The 10,625-nt window shown below is 35.5% G+C and overlaps 1 long non-coding RNA gene across 2 annotated transcripts; it reads right to left on the bottom strand.

Annotated features, from left to right (window-relative positions):
- Nucleotides 1-7,718: 7,718 nt before the first annotated feature.
- LOC147493613 (uncharacterized) lies at nt 7,719-10,193 on the bottom strand. Of its 2 annotated transcripts, XR_015199266.1 has the most exons (4): nt 10,005-10,193; nt 8,739-8,845; nt 8,107-8,230; nt 7,719-8,017 (listed from the first exon to the last, which is right to left on the bottom strand). It is a non-coding gene; the product is annotated as an uncharacterized LOC147493613 (long non-coding RNA). The 2 variants fall into 2 exon arrangements; XR_015199265.1 differs by having other exon boundaries at nt 7,719-8,230.
- Nucleotides 10,194-10,625: the final 432 nt, after the last annotated feature.

Here is a 10,625-nt window from a genome sequence, read left to right as displayed (position 1 = left end):
TATTCTTACCCCCACCTCGCTCCCTTGAAGAGTAGCTAGATTTCTTCTTGTTTGTTGTTTTGATATTGTTTTTTTTTTTTTTTTTTATAGTAGATAGGATGTTACGTTGTTAAATTCTGTAGTTAACTTTGAATTTGGTAGTTAAATGTTGTTTGAAATTCAATTTTAATATAATGTTGTTCTTTTCAAATTGTGCATGGATTTTATTGTTAATCCCACCTTCCCGAATTGTTTGGGGGTGGTATTATTTATTCTATCATGATTTGTAGAAGATCCTCTATTTTAGAGTTTGTTTTGGAGTGAAGGTTGAGAATATTGTCATAATTGGCATACCTATGATTAGATGTGGTGGTAGGATGAAATCTAAGAGAGTTTAGAAGTTACTAGTCTAAATCCAGTATAAAAGATATTAGGGTTGTTATAGAATCAAGAATATGAGTTGTTTCTGTTTTCGGGTTCGGAAATTTTATTGTTTTCGGAAATTGCCTTAAAGCTTTTTGGCAACCTACCGATTCGTTTTAACAATTCAAAACCTATAAAAACTTCATTCATTCTACACTCACAACCCACACTACACCTAACTTCCACCACTCACCTTTCACTCGCGATTCCCTCGTTTGGCTCATTTTTCGAAGTTTCAAAGAACTCCGAAGACTTCAGGCGCCCTCTGGGGAGGACTCTCGACTATATATTTTTCTGAATTTTTGTCAGAGCGCACTCACGCCCAAGCATAGCGCGACCCGAGCTCAAACACTGGAAATTCCAAATACTTTCGAGAGCACTTTCGGCTACGACTTCCGTGGACCAGAAAATTTCCAGTTTTTCGCGAGTAGTATCCGGATCATTCGCAGCTTTTCCAAAGCGTAATTTTGAGATGACATCTCCAACATTGATACCGGAACAGTCTTTCGAAGATTTGTTCCAAAGCACTACTTATGGTGCTTGGTTTCGCGAGGCGATCACATACGTTGGCTGGGAACCGCTTACGGTTCTTGCTAGCATTTGTTCTTGGACTTGCCATGCCCACTGAAATACAAGACCCATGATGCTATTGGGTAGATAATATGCATGTCTACACTTATGACTTTTGCATGAGGCTTATGGGGCAGGCATTTTTCGTGATCGAGGACCAAGGCGAATATAACGTCGCCCTTGGTAGCCTGTCCATGAACATAGGAACTGTTATGTTTTGGATCATGCTAAACATTTTAGGGGAATGGCGTGTTTTCTTCTGTGAATGATGCCACTTGCAGCGTCTTCCTTGCTTTAGACACGGGACGTATGTGTCATGACCTTCCCAGAACCTTGATGTCTAGTTTAGCACGAGCCCATAGCATGAGGCATAAGTATCTTCTTATGCCTGTTTTAGTTTGCCGTATTATGCTATGTTTCTTCCCTATTTTTTGTGCCCGTTTCACGGATTGGGTTGGGGTCGAAATTGTGAGACCCACCAATTGTATTATCCGATCTTTCCGTGCAATGACTTGGCAAGGGTGGAGGATACAACCTCATCAGGTTGCACCTTACACCCCATCCGACCAAGTGGCGCTTAACAGGTTAGCATCCGTAGATGATAAATGGCGGCAAGCTTGGCAAATTATAATGGCATGGCAGGATGCGAAGGAACCTCACTTCTTTATAGAAGAGGAGGATGACGAGTAAACGCTGGAGTGGAGGTAAGTTTTTAGTTTCAGTTAGTGTCTGCTTATGTCCCAAGCAATTTCATTCTTGTTAACCCCATAAAGGGTAGAACTCTTATAGAGTTGAGTCAGTTTTTATTTCCTATATTAGTACGTTCTAACTTTGTTTTGCAGATATCCCTGAATTTCACGCGTTTCAATGGTATTTTTCCTACCCTCTTTATTTAAATACTTTGAGGACAAAGCTTGCTTCTTGTTTGGGGGCATAGAAACACGTGTAATTAAGGCATCTGTTAGGATATAGATAGGTATAATATGCACTTGTTTTCTAGTTAGAATTTTAAAAAATTCATAAATATAAATAAATAAGTTATGCTATACACTTAGGAATATTGGTATTGTTTTCTTTCTCTATGCTCTTAACAATCTAGAAGTCTCACGTAGCTTTTGCATCAGAATAATTGTTAGAAACTTAGGTTAATATGTAGGTAATAATTTTTGCATCTATCAATAAATATATTACATGAGTATCTATGATTGTTAGCAGTAAGTTTCTGAAATCTAGGCTAGAGTACTTATTCTACAAATCCTGTGAGAATATAGCCTAAAGCCTTATATGAGCGAAACATTCGAGAAATGACACAAGGGAGAAGTAAAATCCAGATAGAGATATCACACGTCCACTTGCTTGATCACTATGCCATATCCTAAGCGAGAATTTAGGCCCTCTTTGGATCGATATAGCCAGAAATTCAAACTTATGAATTATTTTCCACTAGTCGCCCCTCTGAGCCTTTCCTTAGCCTTCCATGAACCACAATTCCTTTACCCTGTTACAAAAACAAAACAAAATAAAAAAAAATATATAAATCAACCTACCCAATTTAGAATAAGTCTGAGAATAGAATGAGGAAGAAAGAAGAAGAGAAAAACTTGTGTAAACAAAAATTAGTTAGTTGCTTCAGAAAATAAAGAAAAGAAGTTTCCATCTAAAGAAAAGAAAAAAAAAATAGAAATAAATAAAAACTCCAAAAAATAAATAAATAAAAGGAGTCAAAAGCCAAAGAAAAAGAAAAAAAATATGGCTAAGGATGGAAACAAAGTGTAGAAGCAAAAGTAAATAACAAGGTTTTCTCTAGTTACATAATATGAAGACTCTATTATCTCAGACTTGTCTTTTTTGAATATCCATTTCCTTCCTTCTTAAACCATCTCCTAATCCCCATAACACCTAATAAAGACCTCTAGCTCAATTAGGAATAGGTTAGTTTGATAGTAAGTGGCAGATGTGTTTGATCGACTCCGGCTTCCTTGTTGTCATTGAGTTTGTAAGGTAAAGTGTGCCCACTGCACACTGGAGTAGCGAAACTTGAGCGGAAAAATCAGAGTGGTTTTGTCTTGACATTTTTGTGAGGGACCTACTTAAGGACGTTATTCCGAGTTTTCAGAAACGAACCTGCTAGGCATTTCATAGTATTACTCATAGTATATATATTTGTATCATAGATGATTGATTATTATGCATATATTAGTTTAGGTTTTTGACTTGGTTATTCTTATTCAATTGCTAGTGAGATGTATAGATAGTTGAGACATGAATGAGGAAACAATAGTTTTATTTCTTAGTCGTTGTAGTATAGATGAAGTTTGTGAGTACCTTCTTTGGAAAACTCTCACGAGGCTATAACTCGTCCACTAGGGAATTCCTAGTGGTTTAAGCGCCTTGTTGCGATATGGTCAATGCAATCGCGACTCAATGAAAATGAGAGTAGTTAGAACTCCATTTTTGGTCACTTATTCTAATTTCTCATATTTGCTTGAGGACAAGCAAAATGCTGTTTGGGATTGGTTTGATAAGAGCCCAAAATTGTAGTTTTAACCCCTTAACAATCGTACTTTTAGACCAATTATGTGAATAATAAGTAAGAGTTAATACTGATTACGTGTTTTTATGCATTTCAGGCTTCAAAGTCCATTATGTGCAGAAATGTGCCACTTTAGTGAGATAAAGGAGCAAAGGTCTGTTACTAAGGAGTTCCATGATTAAAGGCCAAGTTTCGAGAAGACAAAGCCTTTCTAAAAGCCCGGTCAAAAGCTGAAAAGTCGACGCGGGCCGAAACAGCACACAAAGTCAGCAGAACTTCCGAAGGACATATCTTTGGACTCAAACCTCAGAATGGGGCCTACCTTATGTCAAAACGACCGGCTCAGAAAGAGCTTTCCAATGGTCTAAGCCTTGACCCAATCAGAGGAGGAGAACTGGACGGAAAGTCTGTTGAAGCCAACTGCAGCTGAAGATGCCTTTTTGGACTGAAATAATTGGGTTTTGGGCCTGATTCTCTGGCCCAAAACATGGCTCCAAGCCCATGCACGATTTTTGGATCTGAATGTATAAAAACAAAAGCTTAGCTCTTTGTTAATGGTAGATAGTTAGGTTAGAAAATAAATTAGGTTAGGATAAGAAAAGTAGCCATTAAACCTTAGTTCTAGATCTAGTTTTACATTAATTAATTAGTTTTTATTCTTGCCTCAAATTCAGTATTAAATTATTGTTATTTCTATTCATTAGATAAATAAAGTTAATTAGTTCTTCATAATCAAGTTTCATTTTCATTTATTTATTAGCTTAAATCCTTAGATTTACTTATTTGTCATTATTAGTTTAATTCAATTATTGCATGAGTAGTTTCGAATTGAGTTTAAACAAGTAAAGTTCAAATCTTTATATTATGTCTTATTTAGATTCCATGAGAAATGATAGTTTAATGACTCTAGGCTAACCCTCCATTAGAGGGGTTGAGGAAGCCTTGAAGAAAACTTGATTTTGTTAGCTTAGAATTCGTCCTGATAATCTATTCAATTCTAGAAGTAATTAGTTCACCATGAGAATGGGTTTAATGCTTCACATGCTAGTTATTACTTGGTAGAGATTGCCATGAATAGTTAGGGATTAGATTTACCAATTGTTATCGCGATAGCATTTCAATTTAGAGTGACAGTTCTTTGTTAGTAGATTAAGTAGAGTTAAAGCGAATCAATCCCCTAATTCCTTATCATAGAGTCCAGTTAGTATTTCTGTAGTTGAATTATATCATTATCTTGTTAGTATAAATTGAACTGTAGTATAATCATAGAATAGATATTTCATATAACACATTACTCTTACCATTGTTCTTTGTGTTTGTTCAATTGAATTTGTTTAAGTCTTGAGAGTTAAGAGTGGAACGATTCCGTACTCTATATATTGCATGAATATATATGTGAGAGTAGGAAATAAATTATTGATATCGTAAGAATAAGGTTAGAGTAATCTAATTGAGTTTTTACGAGTTATCAGTATTCACTAGGGATCAAAACAAGCGATTTGATACTAACTAATAGTCAATCAAATCGCGTGGCGGATTAAACCCCTTATATATCTTTTATCATCTTATTAAACACTATTTTTCACCCTTAAATCTACTATTTTGACTCTCACTACTAAAACATTATTCTAATCTAGAATTGCATCCAAGTAGTGTACGACTAGAGTGGTACAAACTTGACTACTCTTTCCTCTATCACATGATTTAGAGAGTTTTATATCTTGATAAGTACTGTTTCTTCATCATAATTCTACTATTCATGCATCCCATTTCTATTGTTCAACAAAATCATACACAAATTATTTCTTATCAATGGCGCCACTTGCCATCTAGTTCATTTACATTACGCGTGTTTAGATTAGAAAACACTATTTTTACTATTCACTAACACAACATTGAAAACACTGTTTGCAATTTCTTCAATTTTTTCTGCTATACTGTTTGAGAGCATATGAGTTATGAAACCAACTCTATGTCCTCCCGTGACCTGACCCTAAAAGTTTCAACCCTAGTTATTTATTTGTGAGTGCGCACGCGCCTCATATTTGCCTTCACTGAGTGCGACCCGCACTTAGCTTTGACTCACGTACAGCACCCAATTTACCATATTCTGGAGAGTGCACCTAATTAGGTTATAATAATTTTTTAATATTATTTGCAATATTATCTCACGAGTATAGTACAGTACTCGTATGCTATCAACTACAAAAATTTTAAAAATCAATTTTTTCATTCTAAACGGTGTCTAGAAAACTCAAAGAATTGGGGTTCTCTAATTAAGGAACGTGCACGCACGGACACCATCCCTCAATTCTTAAGTGGCCTGGCCGTTGGTTTGATACAAAAATACAAAAAAATTAATTAATATTAGTTAGTAAGCCCACCCACTACCAAAGTCTGTTTCACCGGCCTAACATCAAGGCCCAACACGAAGCCCACAGTAAAAAGCCTTAACCTAATTTTTAAAACTCTTAGACTAATAAGGTTAAAATTTTTACAGGACTTCACAATCCACACCGTGTACCAGGACCAGTACTCGTATAATTGTTCAAATAACAAAGACGTGCTTTAAGGCTGTTGAAGGCCCTATTTATACGCATATCAAGGACGCTCCAGGTAACACCTCTATACATCATCGAATTTACAGTCAGAGGATTCTATTTCTAGTAATAATCAAGCTATTTTTGCATGCTCATTAGGAATTGCCTATCAGATTTAAAACTTGCATGAGATTAAGATCTGGTACACATAAACCTATCATATTAGTTTATCGTAGACGCAGAAATAATCGCCTATCTAGAAATTCACCAATCACCACACACACACCACCAACATCCACCACCACTATATTTGTAGCAATCGGTGAAGAAATAGCAGAGAGATCTCTCTATGATTTCTATAAGGATTTACATGATGAACCTTTTAGAATCTTCCCCCCCCCCAAATATATTTAACCTACTATCTATTTTCCATGGGTTAGACCATGAGAAACCTTATAAACACTTACGTAGGATACAACAAGTTCTTACTACATTTCATCATCTTAACGTAAGACTTGAACAAATAAAGCTCAGGGTGTTTCCTTTCACCCTAGCTGACAAAGCGGCTGCTTGGCTAACAACACAAAAGTTGAACTCTGTCGACACAGGGAAAAAATTAGTAGAATTATTTATGGAACAATTTTACCCACCACAGAAGATTGATGAAATGCTATCACATATTCATTTCTTTTTTCCAAAAGCCTCAAGAATCCTTTTCTGAGGCTTAGAATCATTTCATTGATCTTCTAGTAGAATGTCCCCATCATAATCTTGGTAAAGACACACTAGTTCGTGCCTTCTTCAAAGGCCTATCCCAACATCATAAAGAGACTTTAGATATCATGAACGGAGGTAATTTCCTAGGTAAAGGAGCTACAGATGCTAATAACTTTCTAGATAATCAATCCAAGAAAAGTAACAATTGGGGAGGTAATGATTACTCCCGCTCCATTCCTTCTTCTTCTACAGCTAAGGCAGCCAGTATGTTTGAGGTTAGACAAGATCCTGAACTTAGAACTTTAATTGAATACCTCATTCATAAGGTAGATGTCCTTTCTGTAAATAAACAAGAAGGGAAACCCAATCTTGTCATGAATATAAACTCTCCTCGCTGTAATTTATGTTTTAGTTTTGAGCATTCCGATCATTATTGTCCTCTTGCCTATGAACAACCACCATCACAGCCAGAAAATGTCTGCGCTTTTAATATACCTAACACACCTTGGAGACAAAATCCTAATTTTAGTTGGTATAATAATCACCTGATAGGGTTATATACTAAAACATTACTTTTGTATTAACTCTAATTCTTTATATTCACTACACCATAACAGGCTATTTGCAACGGCAAAAAAGCGTTGCTAATAATTTTCACAACGCTTTTTAAGCGTTGCAAATATGGCGTCGGTAAAGTGTTGGAAATTCCAACGCTTAAAAAGCGTTGCAAACAGAACTTTCCAACGCTTATTATAACTATTTCGTACACATATTTAAAACCTTTGCAACGGTTTTTTATTTCACAAACGCTTTTTAAGCATTGGTAATTTGTTAAAAATTTTACCAATGGTTTGTAACCGTTGCAAAGTTGTTAGTTAATTTAAAAAAAATAATTTAAAATTCGTTTGTAACGGTTATAAACCGTTGCTGATGGGTTGCTAATAAAAAAAAAATAATTTTTCATATTTTGTAGCAAGACCAGCTAAACCTACAATAAACAATGAATACAAGAATACAATAAACAATGTATCATAGTTGCCAATTGAAATAACTGAGTCCACAACCATAGATGTTAAAAATTCTTTTTCACCACCAATCAAATTTGAAGAGAGTGAGGTCTTTCCTATCAAAAGAAAAAGAAAAAAAAAAGCTTTGAAGAGAGTGTTGTAGCAGCACACTTTGCCAACAAACTCTTCTTTTCTTCCATACTTTTCCCCTCTATACTCGCAACAAGTTCCTTAATTTTGCTAATTGCCTGAAATACAAGTAGCAAACTCATGGCTTCTAGAACAATTTGTCATGAACATATCCATCCAATCAAACCAAAAGATCCAAATTCCTTACCAAATTGGAAGCAGCTCGAAAACTACATATAAGACTTTGAGTGGACACCATCCTCAATGAAAAGTTTGGCCTCCTTTAAAAACTTTTCCGCAAAAAGAACTACTCTAGTGGTTCCATCACCCACCTGTAAACAATAAATCCGGTCATTAATATTACAAGTGAATTCCAAATTTATTCCTAAAACCTAACCAATACAATTATTAATGATACCCTCTCAACTTTTTCTGAGACAATGTCCTTGTTAATGTCATTATCTTCTCTAAAGTATAAGCTGTTAAATGTTGTAGTAATGCAACCATCATAACCCACTCTAAGATAAATATAAAAATTTCACTCTTTTAGTAAATTTAAATTTAGTAAAATTTAAATTTTACGCAATTTGTAAAATTTGTAAATTTGTTTTCTAATGTATACCTCAGATTCTTGAGACTTGGCAATATCGACAAGAATCTTAGCAGCAGGATGAACAACATCAAGAAGTTTCATAATAGTAGCACCATCATTAGAAATAGTAGCATTGCCCTTGTCATTATGAATCAATTTATCCATTCCTCAATAAGAAACATATACGCAAGCCAGAGTTGCATAAAAGAACGACATAATATCATAAATATGAAAGAAAATAGATCTACCTCGTTCCCAAAAGTTTCAATGAATCCGCCGCATAAGTCATATCAGAAATGTACTCTTCATGGGTGTCAAAAGAATTGCAGCAAGTACGTTGCCTTGTATCCCAAACCTATGGAATGAAATTTATAAAACATCAGGATAAAGAAAAGTAAGTAACTAGTATTTCATCAACAGGCATATAAATGGAGTTTAAGATTAGTAATGACTAAATTGGATGATGAAGTCTAACAACAAGATAAGATACTCCACTTTTAAGGATTGGTGCATTTGTAATGTGGTTTTTCTGTGGGCATCACCAATTGATGTACCCTTTACTGTCACGGTGGACTTGATAAGACCTTAATACTACCATTTGTAGGCTTTCATTAGCTTTCGTTTGTAACAAATGCGGAAGCTGATGTTGGCGTTACACTTTTTCCTCTACAATATATGCAACCTACGGTCCATCCTCACCGTGTTGCGCTATACTAGTTGATTTGGAGGTTTTGTTTCATGGGTGAAGAAGAACTGAATGGAACTTCTAATGCCTAGGAAGCCACTATGAAAGCAAATCCAAAACTAACACTTTTACCCCTTATTGCTCTTATCTTCTATGAAGTCTCTGGAGGACCTTTTGGGGTTGAAGATTTAGTCAAGGCAGGAGGGGGTCCCCTTTTATCTTTGCTTGGTTTTTTAATTTTTCCTCTACTTTGGAGTGTTCCAGAAGCCTTAGTTACAGCTGAACTTGCTACAAGCTATCCTGCAAATGGCGGGTATGTTCTCTGAATTTCTGACATAGAAGAAGAGCTCAATGAGGACAAGAGATATTAAAAGTTTGGTAGGCAAAGTTCACACGTGGGATTTTTGTCATCCCCATACTCTCACACGTGAAAAATCAATGGTCACTTTCTCATCATTTCTTAATACATTCTAAGATCGCCTCAACTATGCAGCAGGGTAGATCACTCTACACCTCCACTAAATAAACGACACGTCGTATTCCGTATCAACTTCCAACATATAACAGATACGTGTCCTAGTATTACAACAGACCAAAACAAGTTGTTATTATGCAAACTGGACCAAGTGATTACACCTTTCCTGAATACACTAATCCCACTCCTAACTTGTTATGTCGATTGTCCAACCAATACCCGCATGTAAGAAAATGAACTAAGAATGACGATTTGGAAGGATCACAACTTAATTAACATGAGGGATGATAAGTGACATCTAACTACTGAAAATAGAAAGTTTGAGTCGCTCTGCGGCAAGACAAAAACAAGTACCTTGAGAAGTATATCGACAGATAGGATTATGCCCGAAATAACAAAAGTTCATGTTAATCGTCCAACCTACTAGCATAGCTTCCTTGGAGTAGAAAGGCCAACAAGCTTATTTCCAAGAAAAGCATTCCAGAAGTTGTAAACAAAGAGAGAAGATTCCATGAAAATTCCTTTCCAATTGGTGCATTCCCATGGCTGCATCAAGAAATCAACAATTAAAAGCAGAGACACCGACCATAAGATATAGTTCGGGATATACAAGTGGATAAGAGCTATGGGAGCATCTAAAATGTTCATAAAACCAACAATTTTTCCCACCACATAATAACATCGAGAAAAGCTGAAATTGGTCAATATTGCATGCATATACTTTATACAATGCACCTTGGTGAGGAATTTTTAATGCCCAAAGAAGTAACAGACATTAAAGAGGTCAAGTTAAAGATTATTAGTTCAGCCACCATTTTCACCCGTAAGAAAATATATATATACTCTCTATCTTTATCGGGTTGATTTTAATCCCACGAGGTCATATGATGGCTGGCTAATCCCCATATATACATTAAAAAGAAAGAATCGAAAACCATAAAAATGCAGATACCATGATAAAGGATATGCAAATAT

Source organism: Coptis chinensis, chromosome 6, assembly GCF_015680905.1.
Source record: "Coptis chinensis isolate HL-2020 chromosome 6, ASM1568090v1, whole genome shotgun sequence".
Lineage (NCBI taxonomy): Eukaryota > Viridiplantae > Streptophyta > Magnoliopsida > Ranunculales > Ranunculaceae > Coptis > Coptis chinensis.
This window is presented reverse-complemented; position numbering and strand designations above follow the sequence as displayed.